This window comes from Rhinolophus hipposideros, assembly GCF_964194185.1.
Source record: "Rhinolophus hipposideros genome assembly, chromosome: 15".
Classification (NCBI taxonomy): domain Eukaryota; kingdom Metazoa; phylum Chordata; class Mammalia; order Chiroptera; family Rhinolophidae; genus Rhinolophus; species Rhinolophus hipposideros.
Window position 1 is genome coordinate 50163358 of NC_138061.1, and position 26462 is coordinate 50189819.

The 26462-nt window shown below is 35.2% G+C and overlaps 1 protein-coding gene across 2 annotated transcripts in view; it reads right to left on the bottom strand.

Moving 5' to 3' along the window:
- MICU1 (mitochondrial calcium uptake 1) overlaps nucleotides 1–26092 on the bottom strand; it is a 189527-nt gene extending 163435 nt beyond the window's left edge. Inside the window, exon 1 of one of the 2 annotated variants that reach the window (XM_081075092.1) lies at nucleotides 25950–26092. The gene's annotated coding sequence lies outside the window, so the exon portion shown is untranslated. The remainder of the gene's footprint in view (nucleotides 1–25949) is intronic. The other variant, XM_081075093.1, reaches the window with a different exon arrangement.
- Nucleotides 26093–26462: the final 370 nt, after the last annotated feature.

A 26462-nucleotide genomic window follows, 5' to 3' on the forward strand; every position in this document is an offset into this window, starting at 1 on the left:
TTTATAATTCAGCTTTCTATGTAGATTGTCTTCAAAGAGAAAACATGCTGATCAGAAGACAGGAGTATCTTATGCTAGCTATATTTCTCATGGTAAATTAATAAATTGTCAATCTGGTTTGTAATTTCAATCTCCCTATCAGAAGCCTAAAGAAGCTTCTCTGAATCCTATCAATTAATTCCAAGACACTGATCAGATCCAGTTTGGGGACTTCCAAGGTTCAAGGGCCAGACTTTGAACCATGTTGACATCTTGCCCCTCTGCTTTGCTATTTCATTCAAACTCCACTCCTGGAGCAGATGCCAGTGAGAATTTCCCAAAAGTTTTAAATACTCACGGTCATTGAACCTAGAGAACCACACTCACTTTCCTTCTGCCCTGGTATAATCAAATTAGGGGAAGGCAATAAATGAAGAGTCTAGAGAAGGAAAAATGATGGGAATATTCATTTGCTGGGCTTTATACAGATTTCAGTGTGGAACAAGCAAGACTACTTGCATTTTTGTTATAAATAATAGAGGAATACATTTTTATAGTTGAAAATGTTATTGTACAGAAACTGTCTTCATTTTCATACATCTGAAATCCCACCACTTTCCCTAGAAGTAACCTCAGAAAGATGTCTGTATGTATCTGTCTTGATATCGTTCTATTCATTTACATATAAATAATATTACATATACACATGTATATTCACATATTCATCATTTGGGATGCTTTACATTACCCCTTATTTTATATAATGGAATCATACTACATACGTTTGCAATTTTATTAAACTTAATACAACTTAAAATCATTCCATCAAGGGATATACAGATCTACCTCTTTCCTTTTAACCACTACACAGTATTTCATTCTATGACTGTTGACAATTTAACTATTTGGCAATACCATACAACTGTTTCCATACTGTGCCATTACAAATACAGCTACAGAGACTTTTTTCCCTGTGCATTTGTTTTAACTCATTTTTATTCAAGTCTATCTGTGGGACAGATATCTAGAAAATAAACTGCTGGGTTAAAAGTAGTGTGATCATTTTAATTTTGATAGATACTGCCAAATTAACCTTCAATACTGACATTCCAATTTACATACCCACCAGCAGAATATAAGGGAACGCCTTTCTGATCCCCTATAGTAAATGAGATGGATAATCTTTATTTTTTTAAGAGTTCATCGCTGCTGTTCTGAGGGCTACTAACACATTGAGCTGTACTTGTTTTCATTTTTTCCAGTCATATTCCCAGCCCTGAGGTTTCACTTTTCTTTCCTTGTAAAAACAAGGGCATTCTTTTCATCTAGATTTGTTTTAGATAAACATGTTCTGGCCAGATGTAATATTAACACTTTCATACAATGCTATTTTTGAGTTGAATGTTTTTTATTAAACATCCAAAAAAGTCTAAAACTTTCAGTCTGAACCATTTCAACACTCTTCCAATTCGATTTGACTGAGCTCCACCAGAGCTGACTGGGAAGATTTTTTTCCATCCACTGTTTTTCGTTCTAATGACTGGTTATACTTTCAAAATACTTGACTAGATTATCTATTCATTACATTATTGAAAAGAATGATTTAATTTAAACAGTAACAAAATTTTCAAAAATATCCCAGAAGTGTTTCATCTTCACACACCACTGGAAAACAAGATTACACATCATTCTGCCATCATATTTACCCTTTTGAAAACAGAAAAAAAGAATGACAATTGAAATTCTGAATGAATTACAATGGTAAATAGTATGTCAAAAATCCATATTAAAAATCACAGTATGTCCAATTCTACTGCAGTATAATGACATGAGTGCTTCAGTGTTTCACAATACAGATGGATATACTTTTTCTTAATCTGTTTTACTAAAGCTACAACCTAGAACAACTTATTAAGTAAACACTAGGCAGCATGTAAACATAAAAAAGTAAATTGATTTCACTGATATTTGCAATACTTCTCTGCAAAGGGTGGGTGTTATCCCCAAAACATGTACAATATATGAAAACAATAGTTGCCATGAACATAGGAGAATAGAAAAGAAATGAGTATCTGCTATTGCTATATTTAAGATATATGGACTTGTGAGAACAGATTTAAGTAGCTTCATATTAGTCGGCCAAGTTATTCCTTGTGCAGACTATAAGAATTATTACAACAAACGTAGTTTCACAATTAATTTCATATTCATAGTTTACATACCCATAGAACTCACTAAACCGGGCTTAGGTATCTGCATGAAAGCTGAAACATGAGTACTGAGTCTAACACAATACACAAAGCCTAACACAATACTTTGGGCATTAAATACATTCAAATATGTATTGATTTAAATAGAAATATTGTAAGTTGAATAATGCTAAATAATTATAAATATGATGAATAGATATAATAAATAAAATAGATAGGTTATTAGACTGTAATTGAGGATAGTCAAGTTTCTGGCTTGATTTTATCACTGTTTCCAAATGTCTTAACATGACAAACTATTTCTGTACCATTCCCTGGACAAGCCCTTCCTTAAGGTTCAAATAAAATCCCACCCCATCCATAAAAGTTATGTAAAATCATTATCATTCTTGATTTCTTCCTCTGACTTCCTGTAGAATTAACATTCTGCACCATTATTATAGTACCTTTTCTATGAAATCATTTTAACATATACCTGTCAACCTGTTTTAGGCTTCTTAGTTTCCTCAGTGCCAATGAATGAATTTGAAGTTATCACTAACAGCAATAACAACTGTTACTGTTCAGTTTCACTAGAGTAGATACAGGAAATTTAGGTTCTCTTTCTAGCTCTACTACTAGCCAACTATGTGACTAGTAAGAGCCTTACCTGAGACTGTATTCTAGGAGACGCAGAGCACAGGTGGTACTTATTTTTAAGTCCTTTCTGGTTTTAAGAGTTCATTTCAGAAAAGCAAAATGTAAAAGTATTTTGTATTTTTTGTTAGAAGAAAGCCATCCTGAGTGGTTATTAATGATATAACATCCTACATTAGCCTCACCGGTTTAAACAAATTGCACATAATCCAAAATATCCAACTGCCATTATTTCATTCAAATCATCAGCTATTTATTGAGCAAGGTATTGTGAGGGCACTACAAGAGGCACAAAAATGAACAAGATAACAGTCTACCCACAAAAATCTTATAATTTGGTAGTGAGCACAAAACAACTATTGAAATAACAACAATGCAAAGCAGGAAAAAAGGTAAGAGCTACAAGAACATATTTATAAGAATTCAAAATGAAATATTACCTTAGGTTAGAAAGTGGAAAGGGCTCAAGAAAGGCTCCAAGGAAGAAGCTTTACTTAGGGTAGGAAAAAGCTAAGAATTCTTTACACAAGAGTTTGGCTGAATGCATTATCTTAGAAGCCTTTGTCATCTTTTTGCTTTGTCATTTTATCTAAGGAATAGAATAAGCTGAGGAATGGAATAATCTATGGAAAATATAATTTGTACTACACAGCTATGGTACTTCTAAAACTGCAACAATATCTTAGGCTTTAATTATGCCAAATAATTTTTGAAACATCCCCATACATATCTTTTGATGAAATGAATCAGATTGAAAGTTCTGCATTGAAGACACCAGGATGACTGCCAAAATACAGTCGAGATTAACGTTCATGTCTAGAAAAGATACACTTTCATACCTCAAAGTGACATTACTGACAGAATAAATGAGGAAAATTCACACTTCAGCTAACTGTTCAGCAGAGAACAGAGTTAGATATTTTAAATGATCTGGGTGAGAATGTAAAATTAATTTAAGTTACACAAGTCTCTAACAGTAAACATAATTCTGTAGGAACAAGAATCACCTCACAGAAATGTTAGGCTCGACACAGAACTTTCGTACATATTTGTGCTAAATGAAGAATCTATGGAAAAGCACGTTGATATCCTATAGGACTCAACTTTCTGATACTCTGAAATATTCCTTCATCCATCAGCTACATCCATGGTTCACTTTCTCAACACATACACACCATAGAGCCCTTTAACTGCAATAATAAAACTTGAAACTTATGCCTGCTGAAGGAAGGAGTGAAGACTGGCAATTTTCCCTTTCAGTTAGCTGCACTGAAAAACAAAGTGTGGAGAAGGAAAAGAAAAAATAAATCAACCAAAGAAACAGTTTGTTTAAAACAAAAACAAACAAACCATCCAGGAATCTACAGAAACAATGATGACCAATATAAATTTTCTAAAACCTCATTTTGCAATACATACACAAATATCAAATCCTTATGTTGTACACTCAAAACTAATATTATGTCAATTATATCTCAATTTGAAAAAAATTTACTTTAAAAATGATAACAAAGATACTATCAGGATCTACTCAATACATGTTAAATAGTGATCAGAGGAAAATGCATAGAAACTTAATACTTTCATCGGTTACAACTGAAAGAACATAAATGAATTAAATTACAGGCTAAAAAAAGAAAAAGAAAAAAACCAGAAAAATAGCAATATAATAAAGCGAAAGATGGTACAAAAAAAGAATTAAGGTAAAAGCAAGTATATTTAAGTGAGATAAATAAGAGAAAAGCCGTAAGCCTAATAAGTTAAAAAAAATTTGATACAATAATAAACAATGAGCTAACAAGAAAAAGGGGGAAAGAGCACAAATATACAAATGGGGAAATAACCTTTGAAACAAAAGAAATTTTAAATATTAAGAGACTACTTTGCAGATCTCTATCCAAATAAATGTGAAAACCTCAGTAAAGCAGAAGTTACCTAGAGGAAACAAAGATGAACAAAATTGACCTCATTAGGGTTCTAAAGCTTAAACAGGCAGGTTAACATAGAGAAAGTCATTACTGAACTACTCCATAAAACAAGCCTAAGGCCCACATGGCTTCAGAAGGAAATTCTAACAAACCTTCAAAAGATAAAAGTAGTCCAAACGCATTTAAAATGAAGCAAAAACTTCACAATCCCAAAGTACAACATTGATATCTAACTCTGACAAATACAGTACAAAAAAAACTGCACAGCAAAGTCACTCGTTAATATTGATGCAAACATAAAATATTAGCAAACAGAATCTAATATGACATTTACAAAACAAAGACTGTAACAAAGTGGGATGTATTCCAGGAATGCAAGGTTTCTTCAAAATTAGGAATATTGTTAATACTTCATTAATGGATGCAAGTAAAAATCGTATGATCATTCTCATAGATGCTGAAAAAGACTTCGAAATTCAATACCCACTCTTCAACAAATGGTGCAAGAACAACTGGATAACCATGTGCAAAGAATATGAACCTTGACCACAAACAGTATATAAAAATTTACTTGACATGGATCATATACTTAAATGTAAAACCTAAAACTATAAAATAAATCTTATAGAAGAAATTATTTGCCTCACTTTTGGCAAACATTTCTTGACTACAACACAAAAACTAATGAAGGCAAAATGAACAAACTATAAAAGAAAAAGACAATAAATTGGATTACATCAAAATTAAAATCTTTTGTTCTTCAAAAACACTTATGAAATTCAAAGATGAGCCTACTAAATGTAAAGAGTATTTCCTACTATAAGGCATTTTCCATTTGTAAACATCATGCGCTTAGATTCAATCACTATGACTACATGTTTCATATTCTTTGAGAAAATACTCAATTACGCCTATGACTCCTCAGAGTATTTCTCCAAACAGAAAGAAACAGAAAAAAACGTCCACAGTCCTTACTTGCACTTTCATCAATTGCAGCGTACTTTATCCCTATGCAGCAATGGTGCAGAGTTACTGAACTCGTGCAGCCTTTCTCACCAGGTGTTCCATGAGAGAATGAAAACATCCATTAGGCAATGAATTAACTTTTCTCCTACACTTTTAGAATGGTAGTGGTTTTGTGTCAATACGAATAAAATTGAGAAAACAATCACAGAAATAATTTATTGTGTTCTGTGGTTCAGATGAGGGACTCTGGTTGAGAAAAACGGTTAGAGATATGGAAAACTAACCAGAACTAATTTGCAGCATTAAGAGTCACTAACACTATTAGTCATCACATCCCTATTTTGTACAGACAAAAGAGGAGCTAACAAAATAAAAACATATGTTTAACATTGGGTAAGACCAGTAAAGAAACCACTTCAACTTCATCTATCAAAATATCTTCTTAAGCTACCTCTACATATCGGTTTAATCAAATGTATCCATAAACAGAGAATAACCATTAATATTTTCCTAATATGTATTTAATCACTACAAGAAAAATGAGTATACAAAATCAGAAAATGAGTATACTAAAATCCTAATGGTGGTTATGAGAAAAGGCCAGAATTTTGACTAGATTTGAAAATAATAAACTCCTAAAATTGAAATTAAAGTAATACCACCTTAAAATTTATTTGTAAATAGGTTAGAATCTGAAACAATTGTTTTGGAGCATTCTACCAGCTCCATGAAACACAACCCTATTCCCTCTTTTTTTTTTCCTTGTCTATTTTTTTCCTCGTCTTTTTTTTTCCTCTTCTGCTACTCATACCTTAAGACTGCAAGTCATTCCAAAGCACTTTTAGCTTCACTGACAGTTCTCAAGACTAAAGAGAGCTATTAATATATCCCAAGAATGGAGTTTCCAGTTCCATCATCCATGGTCAGATTTCTGTCACAGTATAAAGAAAACACAAATGCTCAGTCTTTTTTCCCATACAAAGCTTCTGCTTGGCAAGCTAACATAGACAGTAATCTAAATGCCTCTCTTCACCTTTTCCTAGCATGGAGGTCTCACCTTGGCTTTCCTGTAAACAGAAAGTATTCCTAAACACAAAAAGAGAAAAGGGAGCAATGATGTGTAAAATAGCAAACTTCATTGGACTTAGAAGTCTTACATTTAGATCCCAACTATCCAAATTTAAACCCTGGCTACCATCTGGTCTCAGTGTTCTTACTTATAGAATTGGGGGAATCAGGTTACCTGGACTCCCAGATTCTTTTCTATCGAACATTCTGTGATTCTGTGACAAAAAGGCCAAAGATTCAAAACAATATCATGTCACCTCCCAAAACTTCTCAGAAGCCCCAAGTTCCCGAAGCCCTTCTGTTCCACATCTATTTCTCTTTTCTAATTCAGTTTCTTTTCCCTTTACCTGGTTTGGTGTTACTAGTAACAAGTAGCACCGCCTTTCCATTTGAAGAATAAAAATGCCTTCACACATTGCCAAATGTTTCCTGGGAGGCAAAGATCAGGCCTTGCTGAAAACCACTGTGCTAGAGGATAGAAAAGAAAAAAGTAATAGGAACTTCCCCAAGTGCCTTTGGTCAGAAAGAAGAGTTTCCCTTTCTCAGACTTTTGGGCGCCTGCATAGTGCCAGTATTACCACTGCCCTAGAGATGAGTCTATATATTTTAGATCTCTAATCATAATAGAGTATATACAAACAACCCAATCAAAGAATGGGCGGAAGACTTGAATAGATATTTCTTCAAAGAAGATATATAAGCGACAAATAAGCACAGGAAAAGATGCTCAACGTTTTCAGCTATTAGAAAAATGAAAATGAAAACTACAATTATATACTACTACATATCTATTAGAATGTCTGAAAAAAAACAAAACAAAACAAAAACAAACACAATACTAAAACCAACAATACCTGATAATACCAAAGATGCAGAGCAACTGTAACACACTGTCGGTAGGAAGGCAAGATGGTGTACTTACTCCTAGGCTTTTACTCTAGAAATGAAAACTTGCGTTCACACAAAAACCTGTACCTGAATGTTCATAACAGTTTTTTCATAATCACCAAAACTGGAAATAAATGACTTTCAACAGTTGAATGGAAAAACTCTAGTACATCCATATAATGGAATACCACTCAGCAATCAATCAAGCAATCAAGCAATCAATCAGGAACAAACTATGGACGTGTTCAACAGGAATCTCAAAGGTATTATGCTGCTACTGAAAGAAGCCAGTTTCAAAAGGTTACATACTGTCATGTGACATTCTGGAAAAGTAAAACTATACTTTTAGTGATGAAGAACAATCAGATTGCCAGAAGTTACTGGTAGAGAGAGGGTTTGACTACAAAGGAACCACACCGAGATTTGGGGGGTGAAACTTTGTATCTTGACTGTGACGATGGTCACACAAAGCTATACATGTATTAAAACTCACAGAAATGCACAGCAAAAAGATAAGTCAATTTTACTGTATATAATTTTTAAAATATGAATTTAAAATTCTGACTATTTCCTTTAAGATTTCTACACTTATATTTACTATAGATTGTACCCTTATTTTTCTCACCTCTGTCAAGTTTTGCTTAAATTAAAAGTTAAATAATGTACTAAAGCGCTGATTCTCTTGCTAAGCTCTGGGAAGTTTAAAACAGTATGAAAATAATCTATTTGTTTAACTAGTGCACCGGTTAAATCATTTATCACTTCTTTTTTCTTTGAAGGGTAGTTCCCTACAAAATGTTTCAGTTTCTCCCATGGTAATTTGTTTAAGTTCTCTACTTCTATCCATTTCAGGTGATGAAAATGCACTGAGGAAAGGATAAGTAGCTCTAAGAACACAGAATGAAAGGTCCAGGCCAGAGTGGCACCCACGTCTACCTAAGTCTAATGCCCTTTAAAAATAATCATTATAAATAGAAGGTAGTTGTCACTTAGAAAACTAATACATAAATTATTTCCAGAGTTGTACACATGGGGCAATTTTTATGTATTTCTTAATCATAAATGTTATTTTGACCCTGAATGCCAGTTCTACCTTATTTAAGCCAAAAAGTGTAAATGATATCAATCGTTAAAATGAAATATACAAACCTACAGCTAACATCATACTCAATGGGAAACAGCTGAAAGCATTCCCCTTAAGATCAGGAACAAGACAAAGATGCCCACTTTCACCACTTTTATTCAGCATAGTACTGGAAGTTCTAGCCACAGCAATCAGGCAAGAAAAATAAATAAAAAATTGGAAAGGAGGAAGTAAAATTGTCATTACATGCAGATGACAACATACTATATACAGAGAACCCCGATGATTCCACAAAAAAACTATTAGAACTGATAGATTAATTCAGTAAAGTAGCAGGATACAAAATTAATATTCAGAAACCAGTTACATTTGTATGCACCAATAACAAACTATCAGAAGGAAAAATTAACAAAACAATCCCATTTACAATTACCTCAAAAACACTAATATACTTAGGACTAAATTTAACCAAGGAAGTAAAAGAGCTGTACTCAAAAACTTATAAGACATTGAAGAGAGAAACAAAGAAGACATAAAGAAGACACCAATAAATGGAAACATATATCAGCTCGTGGATAGGGAGAATTAATATAGTTAAAATGTCCATACTACCTAAGGCAATATATAAATTAAATGCAATCCCTATCAAATTACCAATGACATTTTTCACAGAACTAGAACAAATAATCCTAAAATTTATATGGAACCATGAAAGACCCCAAAAAGCCACAGCAACCTTGAGAAATAAGAACAAAGCGAGAGGTATCATGCTACCTGACGTCAAATCATACTACAAGGCTACAGTAATCAAAACAGCATGGCATCGGCATACCGTGTTTCTCTGAAAATAAAACCTAGCCAGACAATCAGCTCTAATGCATCTTTTGGAGCAAAAATTAATATAAGACCCAGTCTTATTTTACTATAATATAAGACTAGGTATAATATAACATAACATAACATAACATAACATAACATAACATAACATAACATAACATAATATAATATAAACTGAGTCTTATATTAATTTTTGCTCCAAAAGACGCATTAGAGCTGATTGTCTGTCTAGGTTTTATTTTTGGGGAAACATGGTAAAAACATGCATAGATCAATGGAACAGAATAAAGAGCCCAGAAATAAATCTATGCCTATATGGTCATTTAATCTATGACAATAGAAGCAAGAATTTACATTGGGGTAAAAACAGTCTATTTAATAAATGGTGCTGGGAAAACTGGACAGATACATGCAAAAAAATGAAACTGGACCACGTTCTTATGCCATATTCAAGAATAAATGCAAAATGGATTAAAGATTTAAATGTAAGACCTGGAACAATAAAACTGCTAGAAAAAAGTATAGGAAGTAAATTCACAGAAATTACCCTTAGTAATATTTTTACTGATATACCTCCTGGGGCAAGGAAAACAAGAGAAAAAATAAACATGTGGAACTACATCAAACTAAAAAGTTTTTCACAGCAAAGGAAACCATCAATAAAACAAAAAGTCATCCTACCAAGTGAGAGAAGATATTTGCCAATGATACATCTGATAAGGGGTTAATATCCAAAATTTATTTAAAAACTCATACAACTCAATACCAAAAACAAAACAACAACAAAACCCAATCCTATTAAAAAATGGGTATAGGACATAAAGAGACATGTCTCTAAAGAGGATATACAGACAGCCAACAGACAAATGAAAAAATGCTCAACGTCCCTAATCATTAGAGAAATACAAATAAAAACCACAATGAGATACCACCTCACTCCTGTCAGAATGGCAATCATCAATAAATCAACACACAACAGATGTTGGCGAGAATGTGAAGAAAAGGGAACCCTCATGCACTGTTGGTAGGATTGCAGATTGGTGCCGGCACTATGGAAAACAGTATAGAGCTACCTCAAAAAATTAAAAATAGAACTACCTTATGACCTACCAATTCCACTCCTGGGTATCTATCCAAAGAAATCCAAAACACTAATTCGAAAAAATATATGCACCCCTACATTTATTGCAGCGCTATTCACAATAGCCAAGATACAAGAACAACCGAAATGCCCATCGACAGATGACTGGATAAAAAAAATGGGAAACATTTATACAATGGAATATTAGTCAGCCATAGAAAAGAATGAAATCTTACCATTGGCAACAACATGGATGGACCTTGAGAATATTATGCTAAGTGATATAAGACAGAATGAGAAAGGCAAATACCATATGATCTCACTGATATGTGGAATCTAAAGAACAGAATGAATGAGCAAACAAAACAGAAATAGACTCAGAGATGGAGGAAAAAAACACTGTTGGTTGTTAAATGGGAGGGGGAAAGGAATGGGGGAGATGGTGAAGGGATTAGAAAATGCAAATCAGTAGACACAATATCGTCATGGGATATGAAATCCAGCATGGGGAATATAACCAACAATGTTGTAAAGATTATGTAAGGTACCAACCACATGGGCACTGGACTTATCAGGGGGATCACTTCATAGACTGTGTAGATGCTGACCACTGTGCTGTACACCTGAAGCTGAAGTAGAACAATATTGTATAACTATAATTAAATATATATACATGTAGTCATGGGATGTGGAGTATAGCATAAGGAAGATAGTCAATGGTATTGTAACAGCTATATAACATTATGTTGCTTTGTACACCTGAAACTAATAATAATAATTTTAAAAACCATATTGGGTAATATGAACAAATATATTAAAAACATATATGTAAGTCAAAAACTAAAAAATAAAACCCTAAATATACAAGTTATATAGTCTCATCTACTGGGAAGTAAAACTAGTAAACAGTTCACTTTAGCTTTTCTCAAAAGCAGGCCCAATCTGACATGAACTGGGTGAAGCCATATTACAGTGTAAGTTTCAGAGGTTTGAAAACCCAATACATATTCCACTAATAAACATTTCCTCACAGACTTCATGTGAAGCTTCTCTGGCCTTCCTTGTAGCATCTGAAGCCTTTTATTAAGAATAAAATAATCATTTTGCATATTATAATTTCTGCACATAAATCAAAGTCTATCCAAAAAATCACTTTAAAGTGTTTTTTTTTTAAAAAGTCAGTTTTCTAAATACGCTCATCTATAAATTTCTCTCTATCTCCACTGTTAACAGCCAAGTCCATAGCACCATCCTATCAAGATTGGATTTCTACAGTCGTCTCCTAAGTGAACTCCTTGCTTCATTCTTTACATTAGCCAGAATAATCTTTCAAAAATGCAAACCAGAAACTCAATTGGCAGGTCTACAGAGACAGAAATTAGACTGGTAGCAAGGGGAAAGTTGGGAGGAGATGAAGAGTGAGTGCTAAAGGGTAAAGTTCTTTTTAGGATAATGAAAATGTTCTAAATTGAATCTGGTGATGGTTACACACCCCTGTGAATGTACTAAAAGTCACTGTGTTGTATACTTTAAATAAGTGAACTATATGGTATGTGAGTTGTATCTCAAGAAAGCTGTTATAAAAATGTAAATCGGATCGTATAATTTTCCTGATAAGTAACTAAATTGAGATTAAAAACCAAGCTACCTTCCAACTCTATGACCTTTGTTGTCTCAAATATTTTCAACACCATTTTAATTACTTTATCAATCACACAGTACAATGAAGCTTCCTCATTCTCTTCGTTTTTTATAAAACTTCAAATATTAAAGGTAGTAGAAATCCCTGATTCTGAAGTTGACATTTAAGGTGTAAGCAAGACATTTAAATAGTTTTTTCTTCCACCTTCAATTTACTTGCCCAGTAACTTCAACAAGTGACCTCTTGCTATAACTTTATAAAACCATGTGAGAAAGCATGACAGATTTAATTATCCTCTCCAAAATCTTTAATCTCTCGATTAATCCCGATGGATTCATCTTTCTATACACCTGTAATTCTTGCTTTGTTACGTTTAACAAGAAGAAACAACGGCAAGCAATATGATAGACATTTATCCATGACAAAATTAAATAGTCTTCATAAATAAAAAATTTTAAAAGTCAAAACATTAAAACACTGGTGTTAAATAGCAGTAAATGAAAAAAATTTGGGTGAACAGGGACTAAAAGATTTCCTTAATGGAGATAAGGAAGAGAATTAGGAGATGGAGATGTATGTGGTTTGTTTTTTAATAAACTCAACTTCTAGCATTTAAAACAATCCCAAAAATCCATCCTAAAATTCATGTGGAATTGACACCTTACCAAAGATATACCATGTGAAAAGATGTTGCACATCGTATATCATCAGGAAAATGCAAATTAAAGAAATGAGACACCAATACACACCTATTACAATGGCCAAAATCTAAAACACTGATAATACCAAATATTGCAAAGGATATAGAACAACAGGAACTCTCATTCATTGTTCATAGGAATGCATAATGGTACAGCCACTTTGGAAGACAGTTTGGTGGTTTCTTACAAAACCAAACACATTCTCACCACATGATTTAGCAATTGCACTTCCTGATAGTATTTACCCAAAGAAGTTGAAAACTTACATCCACACAAAAAAACTGCATACAGATGTTTATAGCAGGTTTATTCATAATTGCCCAAACTGGGAAGCAACCAAGATATCCTTCTGTAGGTGAATGGATTAATAAAATGTGATACACCCAGACAATGGAATATTATTCAACACTGAAAAAAATGAACTATCAATTCATAAAAAGACATGAGGGAAACTTAAATGCATATTATGTGAAAGAAGCCAACCTGAAATGCTTACATGTTATTGATTCCAACTATAATGACATTCTGGAAAAGGTAAAACTATGGAGACAGAAAAAAACAATCAGAGGTTACCAAGGATGGAGGGAGGGAAGGGATGAATGGACAAGCACAGATAATTTTTAGGGCAGTAAAAATACTCTGTATGATACCACATGATGGATATATGTTATTACACATTTGTATAAATCCATAGACTGTACAACACCAAGAGTTAACTATTATGTAAACTATGGACTTCAGGTAATGATGACGTTTCAGTAGGTTCATCAGTTGTAACAACTGTACCACTTTGGTGTGGCATGTTGATAACGGGGAAGGTTACACATGAGGGCAGAGGCTATATGGCCTATATGAAGATACAGAGGCTAAACCTCTGTATCTTCCCCTCAATTTTGCAAATATAATTGTATTCCCCCATTTTGTGAACATATAATGACTCTTAAAAGAACAGTCTTTTAAAAAAATTCACATAGAATCTCAAGGGAGCCCAAACAGCCAAAACAATACTGGAAAAGAACAAAGTTGGAGGATTCCCACTTGCTGATTTCCAAATTTACTACAAAACTATAGCAATCAAAACTGTGTGGCACTAGCATAAAGACAGATATATGGGATCCAATGGAATAAAATAGAGAGCCCAGAAATAAAGCTTCACATATATGGTCAATTGATTTTCAGCTAGGGTGCCAAGATCATTCAATGGTGAAAGGATTTCTTTTCAACAAATGGTGCTGGAAAAACTGTATGTCCACATGCAAAAGAAAGAAGTTGGACTCTTACCTTATATCATATTAAAAAATTAACTCAAAATTGAGCATAGATCTAAACATAAGAGCTAAAACTGGAAAACTCTTAGAAGAAAACATAGGAGGAAATCTTTATGACATTAGATTTGGCAATGGACACCAAAAGCACAGGCAACAACAACAACAAAAAAAATAGACTTTGTCAAAATAAAAAACTTTTGTCCATCAAAGCACAGTATCAAGAGAATGAAAAGACAACCCACAGAAGGGGAGAAAATATTTGCAAATCATATATCTGATAAGGGGTTAATATCCAAAATATAGAAAGAATTCCTGAATCTTAACCACAAAAGAAAAAATCCAATTTAAAAATGGGCAAAGAACATGGATAGACATTTCTCCAAAAAAAGATATACAAATGACCAATAAGTGCATGAAAATATGTTCAACATCGTAAGTCATTAGGGAAAGGCAAATCAAACCCACAATGAGACACCACTTCACACCCATTAGGATAGCTATTAGCAAAAGTGAAAATGCACTTCTCCAGCTTCCAAAATTTTCAAGCCAGAATTCAAATATGTAATGTACTGGTTGACAATAATACATTACCTGAGTAATATGTTTATCATGTGTGGTCCTAAAGCTCTTAAATGTTAATTTCCATAATAGCTTAAAAGAATTACTTTGAACAAAAAGAGCTCAAGGCCCAAAAAAAGGCCAATCATTTAACCATATTAGGTTGAGTTAATCTAATCATACAACTAAATAAACCTGAATGGCCTATGTAAACTTACAACTGTATTCTGGTTTGTAAGTTGTTAATCAGCTAATTCATTCATTGCTAAGTCTGTTTGCTTTGTTCATTAAACTTTAACATGGAAATGTATAGCAAAAGTACTGGTTGACTTAGCCTAAAAAGTCTCAGAATGACCCTAGAAAGAGTAAATTCTTAAAAAAAAAAAAAAATAGAACATTGAACAACTGTAGAACAGAGTTAGAATACTTTATGGGCTTCCCTATTAAATGAAAACATCTAAATCCTACTGTGATATAGAAATGATATGTGAAGACAGAATGAAGCAATCACTATTTAGTAAGAATGTCACCTTTCATTTACAGAGAACTCTGTATTTTATAAGTGTTCCAATGAATAAGTGCTCTCTCGTTTGTACTATATTAAATTTTCGGATATGGAAAATGGGGTACCTGTATTAAAATATAATAATTCCACGTCAGAACTCAACTGTGGGTCTACAACATGTTACTCAGTCTCCTTCAACAGCAAAGAATTGATTAGTATTATGGGCCAACCTATAAGAATAATATACATTTCTGCCAAAGAAACTCTCCTTCTACATAAATAATTACAGTAGAATATTTTTTTAGCCTTCATAGCATCAGACATCTTTATAGATACTATTTTATAAAAATATGGCTATATTTATGTTCTCTCTAGAAAAAAACCTGCCAGGTTGACAGCAATATTAGATATTTCACAGGATATTTTCTGGCCTTTTAAATCTGTACTCCAAATCCTATTTACTCAGGTATTTCTTTCCCTTTTTTATTAACAATTTTTTTCATTTTTCATTTAAAGGTGACATACAATATTACATTGGTTTCAGGTGTACAACATAGTGATTAGACATTTATATAACTTACAACATGATCTCCTCAATAATTCCAGTACCCATCTGACACCATACATAATTATTACAATATTGACTATATTCCCTGTGCTATACTTTATGTCACCACAACTACTCTGTAACTATCAATTTGTACTCTTAATCCCTTCTCCTCCTTTTTTACCCATCCTCCAACTCTCCTTCCATTTGACAACCATCAAAATGTTCTATGTATCTATGAGTTTGTTTCCGTTCTGTTTATCTTGTTGTTTAGATTCCACATGTAATTGAAATCATACGGCATTTGTCTTTCACTGTCTGACTTACTCTACTCAGCATAATACCCTCTAGGTCCATCTATGTTGCTGCAGATAAAAAGATTTCATTGTTTTTTTATGGCTGAGTAATATCCCATTGTATATTTGTACTACTTCTTCATCCATTCACCCATTGATGGATATCCAGGTTACCTCCGTATCTTAGCTACTATAAATACTGTAGCAATAAACATGGATGCATATGTCCCTTTAAAGTAGTTTTGTGTTTCTTTGTATAAATATCCATAAGTGGGATTACTGGGTCCTTCTTTGTCTCTTGTTATAGCCTTTGTGTACCTGAAAGTCTATTTTGTCCAGTATAAGTATTGCTACACTATCTTTTTGTTTGTTTGTTTCCATTTTCATGAACTATGTTTTTCCATCCCTTTACTTCAGTTTGTGTGTGTCATGCGATCTGAAGTGAGTCTCTTGTAGGCAAAATAGGTAAAAGTCTTGTTTTCTTATCCATTCAATCACACTTTGTCTTTTGATTGGAGAATTTAATTCACTTACCTTTAAAGTAATTGTTGATAGTCATTGTCATTTTACTATTCATATGTTTTATCTTTTTTGTTTTGTTCTTCTTAAAGAAGTCTCTTTAACGTTTATTATAATATTAGTTTGGTGTTGAACTCCTTTAGCTTTTTCTTGACAGGGGAGTTCTTTATCTTTCCTTCAATTCTAAATGATCACTTTGCTGGATGGAGTAATCTAGGTTGTAGATCCTTGCCTTTTTTTTTTTCCTTCTTTTTTAAATCACTTTCAATATTTCATGCCAATCCCTTCTGGCCTGCAAAGTTTCTGTTGAGAAATCAACTGATAGTCTTATGGGAGCTCCCTTGTAGGTAATTAACTGCTTTTCTTGTGCCGCTTTTAAAAATTATCTTTGTGTTTTAACTTTTGGCATTTTAATTATGGTGTATATTGGTGTGGGCTTCTTTGGGTTAATTTTGTTTGGGACTGAGGTTTCTGAGCTTGTATGTCTATTTTCTTCACGAGGTCAGGGAAGTTTTCTGTCATTATTTCTTCAAATAGGTTTTCAATTTCTTACTCTCTCTTTCTTCTTCTGGTACACTTAATGTTGTCCCAGAGGCCCTTAAACTGTTCTCATCCCCCCACTCCTTCTTTTTGATGTTCCCAATGGGTGTTTCCTGCTATCTTGTCTTCCAGATCGATCCTCTGCTTCATCTAATCTACTGTTGATTGTCTCTAATGCATTCTTCATTTCAGTTATTGCATTCTTCATTTCTGTTTTTTTTTATGTTTTCTATCTACATTTTTATGTTTCTTATCTCATTGTTGAAGCTCTCCCTGAGATCATTGAACATCCTTATAACCAGTGTTTTGAACTCTGTGTCTGGTAGATTGCTTGTCTCCATTTTGTTTAGTTCTTTTTTCTGGAGCTTTGTCCTGTTTTCATTTGGGACATGTTTCTTTGTCTCCTCATTTTGGTTGCCTGCCTCCCTTGTTTGTTTCTATGTGTTAGGTAGGGCTGCTATGTCTCCTGGTCTTGGTAGAGTGGCCTTATGTAGTAGGCATCCTGTGGGGCCCAGTGGTGCAGTCTCCCTGGTCACCTGAGTTGGGTGCCCTCCTATTATAGTTGAGTCTTGGTTGCTGATAACATGTCAATAGGAGAGACTGACCTTTGGGCTGAATGGTTATGAGAACTGGCCATTACTAAAGTGGAAAAGCTGTTGTGCAGGGGCTGACACTATGGAGCAGAATTTGCTTTGCAGGGCTCTGGTGCCTGCCCAAACTGTCCTTTGAGTGTGTGGACCACAAAGGCAGCCAGGTGGTGCTCTGGCTAGGTCTGAAGCATGCCAGCCTTGGGGCCTCCTGGGAGTGGCCTTGCTGCAGGCCAAGTTTAGCTGCAGCCTGTGCCCTGCCCAGGCTACCTGGCATAAGCCACAAGGCAATCCGCAGATGTCAGCCACTCGTGCTGGACTTGGGGGTGCTTGGGAAAGGCCAAGCAGCAAAACTAAGGATAACTAGTGCCTGGCTTGGAGCAGCCACTAGTGCCTGGCTTGGGGCTGCTCAGCAAGAGATACCAAGGTCAGATGCTGCTTGTTTAGGGTTTGTGAACCTTTGAGAAGTTTTAGGAAATTTCACAGCATGAGCCAAGATAGGCTACTTGTATGGAAAAGCCACTGGAATTGGCTTGAGTGGACCTGGAAGTCACGTGGTGCAGGGTCTCAGGGAATCACCAGGACAGGGCCAATCAGGTTTAGCCAGTTTGTAGACTCATATATGGCACCTGCTCATGCATACCATGTAGGGGGAGGGCTCAACAAAGGAACAATTGGTTCTTCCAGCACTTGTGTGTGGAAGAAAACTGCCCCTCCAGCCTTTGTCCTGAATCCAGACAATTCAGTTCCTCCCCATATATCCCTCGCACCTTTTGAGCTGCTGCCTCAGTGATAGAGCAGAGAGAGAGTGAGTTCATATATAGGCCCTTTAAGCGGAATGCCTGAAACACCAGTCACCTCCTGTCTCACTCAGCTACAATCTCCGCTGGTTTTCACAGCTGACAGTTGTGGAGATTTCTCTTCCTGGCACTAGAACCCTGGGCTCGGGAGCTTGGTGTGGGGCTGGGATCCCTCACTCCTCAGAGGGCACCTCTGCAGCCAAGACATCTCTCCCTATTTTTAACTGCCACACACGGCTGTGGAACCAGCCCATTGCATGGCTCTGCACCTCCTACCAGTCTTAATGTGGCTTCTTCTGTATGTCCTTAGTTGTAGGATTTCTGTTCAGCTAGACTTCAAGTGAATCTCAATGATGGTATTTTCTACCATGTTTCCCCGAAAATAAGATCTAACTGGAAAATAAGACCTAGCATGATTTTTCAGGATGACAGCCACTGAACATAAGTTCTAATGTGTCTTTGGAGTAAAAATTAATATAAGACCTGGTCTTATTTTCAGGGAAACAGGATAGTTTAGTTGTGATTTTGATGTGGTCATGAGAGGATACAAGCACGGTTTTACCTACTTCCCCATCTTGACTGGAAATCTTACCCACGTACTTTTAAATAAATATTTTCCCTTGCTTACATGAAGATGTTGTTTTAAATTTTAGGACTTAATTAAAGCCAAAATTAGAACATCACAAATTAAAAGTTCTACTGAACATGTAGGTAAGTTTGCATTGTTGTTGTATAATTTGGGGTTAAATGGAGTCCCAGAAAGTTAAGTGTCTTACTCAAGGTAATCTAGTTAATTAATTCTAGATACCTTACTAACTTGACTGCTTACTGGCCATTAATTTTGAAGTCTGTCTCCTGTGTTTCCTGACTTGGCAATTTTGTGCTTCCATAAAACAGGGATAATAATACTTACTGCAAATGACTATGAAAAGGATTAAATGAGAAATGGTTGGGAAAAGCTGAGCACAGTGCCTAACACACAGTAAATTACGAATAACTGTTTGTAAGGTAATAGAAGAGGATGCTGCTGATGGTGATAATTCAAATAAAAATTGTTATGTAATATAAATTTCACTAAAATATTACATAAATATATAACACCTAACATTTTATATATAACACTTTTACTACAAACATTGAATTAAAATGCGAAGTAAGACTCTCATCATAAATGTATCTATTATCTCTCCTTGCTATTTTAGTCAAGGATATGAACATGTTTGGTCCTTTTCTTCTAACCTAAATAGCATTTCAAATCCGTGGAATTACTTTGCCAAGAAACCTTGTATGTTGATTAAAAAACTATGTAGTCCAACAACAACAAAATCCCAATTCAAAAAATGAACAAAGGACTTGAATGGATATGTCTCCAAGGAAGATATACAAATGGCCAATAAGCCCATGAAAATATGCTCACCATATTATGGAAATGCAAACCGAAACCACAATGAGCTACCACTTCACATCCATTAGGATAGCTATTATCAAAAAAGCAGAAAATAACAAGTGTTGGAGAAAATGTGGAGATAGCAGACCCCTTGGGCACAGCTGGTGGCAATATAAAATAGTGTAGCCACTATAGAAAACAGTTAAACAGAATTACCATATGATCCAACAATTCCACTCCTAGGTATATAGCCAAAAGAATTGAAAGTAGGGAGTCAAGCAGATATTTGTATACCAGTGTTCACAGCAGCATTATTCACAATAGCCAAAAGGTAGGAACGGCCCAAATGTCCATCAACAGAAAATTGGATAAAAAAATGTGATAGGTACATACAATGCAATCTTATACAGCCTTAAAAAGGAATGAAATTCTGATACATCCTACAACATAGATGAAGTATGAAGACATTATGCTAGGTGAAATAAGACAGACACAAAAGGATAAAATTGTATTATTCCACTTACCTAGGTATCCAGAATAGGCAAAGTCATACAGATAGAAAATAGAATAGAGGTTAGCAGGGGCTAGAGGGAGGAGGAAATGGGAAGTTATTGTTTAATGGGTAGAGTTTCTCTTTGGCATGATGAAAAAGTCTTAGAAATGGTAGTGGCAATGGCTGCACAACAATGTGAATGGATTTAATGCCACTAAATGGTACACTTAAAAGTGATTTAAATGGCAAATTTTATGTTACGTATATTTTACCACAATTTTAAAAAACTAGTCCAAAAAAAGCTTACTATGAGGAATATGGCAATTCATTCATTTATCTGAAATTTAAAATTACAAAAGATAGAAACTACCAAGGATAGTATAATCAGGGAAAATTTAATAAAGGGTCTGTTTATAAAGATGTGGACAGTGTTAACAGAAACCAACAAGGGACAGTGAAGCAGCCTGGACATAACAGTGGGAAGCCACTAGGCCTTAACGGGCCAGGCAAGGTATTAGTTACCAGAACTCACAGTTGTAGCTGGAACTTTGGGAGAGAGCTGCGTAATAAGAGCTGTGTGGCCTTCAGCAGACTGCAACTATTACCAACCAACAGAGCCAAAAATATATATATAATCACACTTCACTCCTCTCCCATCTTCTGTCACTGGCTAAACCCTACTGAATACCAGAGAGAATGGAGCCTGTAATGTGTAGTCCACGAACGTGGACTTCCTGGGGCATAAAGCAGGATGGGAAAGGGTAAAGACTGAAAATAGAGGGACAAACGGAGAATATGCCACACAACATAACACACTACTTTTCTTCATATTTCTATTTTATTATACAAAAGGAAGAATTATATTTTTCAGAACAAAAAGAAAAGTTCCTGTTCCCACAGAAAAGTTGGGGAGGGAGTCAATGGGTTAGAAAGACACAGGTTTTTGTTGTTTAAAAAGAAAAGGTGCACACATTTTTGACAAAAGATACATTCAGTACATGTTCTGCACCAATATCCTCAAAACATTGAGATAAAATATAAAGAAAAAAAGGAAATAATATAGTAGAATATTAGAGCTCTAAGAGTCCTTAGAAACTTTCAACATGACAGGAAACAGGCCAGAGAGGACAGCACTTTAAGCAACTTCATCAAGCTCACAAAACTGGTCAGTAGCAAAGTTGGAAACAGAAACCAGATCTAGTAACTCTTTGTTTAATTCTCTTCTCATCATACTTATGCTACAGAAATAAACTTGGGAATGCTTAATAGTGGGAAAATTAACTAGCAAACAAGTTTTAAAAAAACACTCATGCTCCATAGCAGCATTATTCACAATAGCCAAAAAGGTGAAAGCAATTCAAGTGTCTATCAACAGATGAATGGATAAACAAAATATGGTTTGTACATACAATGGAATAGTGAAGGAATGTACTATTCCTTCTACCTAATTAAACTTCACTGAGCTCAGAGTTTGTGTAAAATTCTCTCAATACATTCCCCCAGCATGACAGTTATCATACTTAAATTAGGCAATCTTCAAATTCTTGGGCAGTCGACTAAGAATGACTTTGTTCAAGCAGTTTTCTAGTTTATTGCTATATATGCAATATGGAATTTAAAAACCTGCTAAAATCAAGACAAACTGAATGAAGAACAATATAGTTAACTCCTTCGGTACCTAAATATTTTTAAATCCCCACGGCTAAACATTCTGAAACTGGAAAAATAAAATCTTAAGACATTATTTTTTGTTATTGTTATTAATAATAATTACATTTAATAAGAACCTACTATATCCAAGACATTTGTCATGTATTAAGTGAATCCTCACAAGACCCCTATGAGATAGGTATCATCATTTCCATTTTCCAAATGGGATAAACTCAAGTTCAGAGAGATTAAGTAACTTGCTCAACACCCAAGAGCAATGGAGTTGGGTTTTAGAATATAGACCTGTTTCCACTAAAGTCTGTGCCACCAATGTTAGTAATTAAAGTTGCAATATCCATTGAATTGAGCCGTTAACATTTCTTTTAAACAAAGACAAGACAGTGGAGTAAACAATGTTGCTTTAATTATATTTTCTCTAAAAATATAATGAATCATCAGAATAATCCATAAACATACAGAACCAGGCATTAATGTTAACTATAAAGTTAATACCCAATGACAACAATTAACGCCAATTATAGTGATTTATTTTTCATATAATGCACAAAATGAAGTGGTTTCTAAGCTAACAGATTTTTAAACACAAAATAAAAGAATCAAGCATTTAATCATATTAACTACATATACTTAAATATTTAAAAATTTTATTTACTATTTATAAACTGCAATTTATTAATCAAGTTCACCCACAATAATAAAAATATTTATCAATACTCAATTTTAACAAACTCGCCAAATATACAAAATACTTAAAGTTATAATATCTGAATACTCCACAGCAAGGGTACTATACATGTAACAAGAGTACAAACATCTGTACTTAAAGAGTTTAAATTTAAGTTCTATAAATTAATAAAATAATAGACATTAAAAAAGAAAAATCAACATACAAACTGTAAAATACAATTAATTTATATTGGAAAAGGAAAAAACTTACATGTAAAATTATTTTAGGGTACATCTATGGTTTTTGCCTGTCCAGCTACCATTCTCCCTTCTAAAGGAAATGTTATCTCAATTTTCCTTTAGGAATTATATGCTCCCTACCCTAATTCATATGGTTTGAAACTGTATGCACTCCCTGTACCACACTCCAGGGTAGGAACAAAATACAATCCAGGTTACACAAGCATTCCATCACTCTAGCCACAGAGGTTGCCTCTAGGATGGGCTATGACCCAAATCAGGCCAATAAGACTCCTACGTATACAGTAGTTTGCTGGAAATATAGAGGAAAGGAAGTAAGCTTGCTCTCTTCTGGGGTTTCTGAAGTTGTAGGATATAAGCCTAGATCTATTAGTACCGTCTTTCTCTCAGAGTCTGACTCTAGATGCTTTACTTTGTTACACTGATTTCCAAATATTAAAAGAAACTAGTGATTACCTGGTACTTGCAGGGGAAACCATAAATTAGGATTTCAATTTTCAATGTTATATTTTTATAATTTTTTCCATTTTTCCAAAATAAACACCTATTACTTTTATAATAGGAAATAAAACATTTAAAAATACTGCCCCTGTATTTTCCTCTCAAATATGCTCAGGTATCAATATTTATTGTCTTAAAAGCATTAACAATTTTCTCATAATTTACAAACATGAGTAGAACATCTATTTAAAACCTTTTTCCTTGGCACAAAAGCAAGCTATTTTTTATTTTGAGTGGGGGAAAGAGTTGTGATTTAATTTTTTAAAAAACTGGTTCTCTTTAAAAGGGATATATTAAACAACTCTATATGGAAAAATGGTTAATGTTCAGTAAGTGCTGCAGCCATTGTAAAAATTACTCAAGAGGTAAAACTAAAGATTAAAAGTGGTCAAATTAGGTTTAATAATTTTATCATTATTTTAGTCCTATAGTACTAAGTAATATAAGATTTGAAGGGTCAGTTAAATCTTTCAGATGGCTCAGTTGATTAGAGCGCGAGCTCTCAACAACAGGGTTGCTGGTTCAATTCTTGCATGGGACGGTGGACTGCAACTAAGATTGAAAACGGCGACTGGACCTAGAGCTGAGCTGCGCCCTCCACAATTAGAATGAAGGCCAACCACTTGAAGCTGATGCGCCCTGGAGAAACACACTGTTCCCCAATTAAAAAAAAATCGGTTATAATATTGCATATTATATTGCATTAAGGGACACTGCATTACATAATATTTTTTACATAATATTGCATTAAGGGACATACCATTGTTTCATTCTTAAAACAGTATAGGAAAGTCAGTCTCATGATTCACCCCTTGAGAATGTAAAAAAACCTACTGAATATAGTAAATATTCTCTAGGTTATAAAGGAAGCTAGCAAGACATGCTTTTATTCTCTTGCTTCTTTAGTTTTGATTAGTTTCTATCACTCTTTTTATCCCTCCCTCCCCAGGCACACAACCCACTCCTGAATCTTCCCTTTTTGTCAGCATTACTTGGTGCTTTATAATCTTCATTAAGGGCACTTAAGTGTTCATGACACTTTCTTGACATAATTAGGTGGCCAGAGTGATGTTCTTAAGTGGAAGAGGTAATCAAGGATTTATGAAGGGTGACGATAAGGAGTAGCTAGAGGCCAGAGCCACCTCACAGACAAGTGGCAGTAGGTTCTAAAAAGTTTGTAGGTTAGACAATATTCAACAAGTTCATGACCTTGTCCAACACCAGAAAGACAGCAGATAGGTTATCCCGGCCAACACCTCTGTCTCAAAATGCTGACATTTTACTAATTTGTCATATGGTTCAACGAAACCTAAACTCTCCTACAGCTATCAACCCCAAATTGGTTCACTTCATCTGCAAACTCCTGTCTCCTGCTGCCAAATCACTTGCACACATGACCCGAAGAGATGCTTTATCATAAAGAAAGGTATATTCAGGAATCCACCCCCCCAAAAAAAACAGTATAAACACATCTATTTATAAAATAACAGAAAGAGAATGGATCTTTCCAGGTATCACAGGGAGAATAAAATATTTTATTCTAGTCTCTTGGCTATAAAATGGTTATTCTACTTATATTTACAAATACCTACAATGTTTTTTAGGCATTTGAAAGAGAGGGTAAAGAAACCATAAACATTAAGATTACAGAGATAGCAACTTAAAGAAGTCTGCTTTAACTCTTCTCCCAACAGTCACAGAGAGTCACTAACACCTGGCTCATTCTCAAAACATCGTATGGTGGGTCAGGATGAGAAGGAAACTTGAGAGAGAATGAGGACGGAAAAGCACCGGAAAAGATAAAACTGAACATCCCAAGAAGCCTGCACTTCGTTTTGCTCCTTCGGGTCTCCGCTGATTTTTCCACTTCGTTTATCGTTTCAATAAGTAATACTTCGCCCCATCAGAGATCTAACTGCAAACTGCCCCACCCACTTCCAACCACATCCACAAATCCCAGGGACACCCATCAAGTCCACCTGTGTCTCCCGGTCGCCCGTGGGGAGAGGGGCCGTGGGCGCCCAAGGGAACGCCGCCGCTAGGAACTCAGCGCTGGAAGTTCTCCCGGGACCCTGAGAAGGAACTGGGTGAAGTAGAGCGGAGGACGGCAAGCAGACAGGACAAGGGCTCCTCTCAAGTCCCTAAACTGAGCGCACTGGGGAACGACAGCTCTCTCTCCGCCTGACCTGACAGGTCGCCAGATTCCAGAGCGAACAAACGGCTGGCCCGGGAGATCAGGTCCCTCAAGTTGTTTCGCCTTCCCCCTCCCGCTTCCATCTCGCCTGCCCTGAATGGCGGTCTCCTCACACCCTTCCGAGCCCAGGACTCACCCGTCCACGTTCGAGCTCCAGGACTTCTGCGTCAAAACCGCCTACCACCGAAAACCATAGAGACGGGGAAACAGCGGAGACAAGCCTCCACCTCCACCGCCCACCCTCACGTGACTCTCCTAGCCGCTGGGCCTGTCGGGATCGTGGCGAAATGCGTGTGGGCGGGGCATGGAGGAAAAGAGTGAGGCGGGGCCAAGGAAGTAACCCGCCCCGTCCCGGCTTCGGGCCACGCCCCCTCAGTGTTTAGGCGGGAAAGGGGGGGATTGAATGGGGGGGCTCCAGAACTCTCGTGCTTTTTCTCTGGTGTTACCCTCGCCACACACAAGGGATATAGGAGCCTAAGAGATTTACTGTGCCTTCTGCCACCTCGTTGGTACCCGTTTACGTGTTGGCTAAGCAGAAAGGAGTCAGTGAAAAGAAAACTGGACCATAGTAAGTTGGGAATTGCTCCTTTTGAACTGCATTTATTAATAGGTTTAGGCTTCTGGTAAAAATTTCCCTTTTTCCTCACCT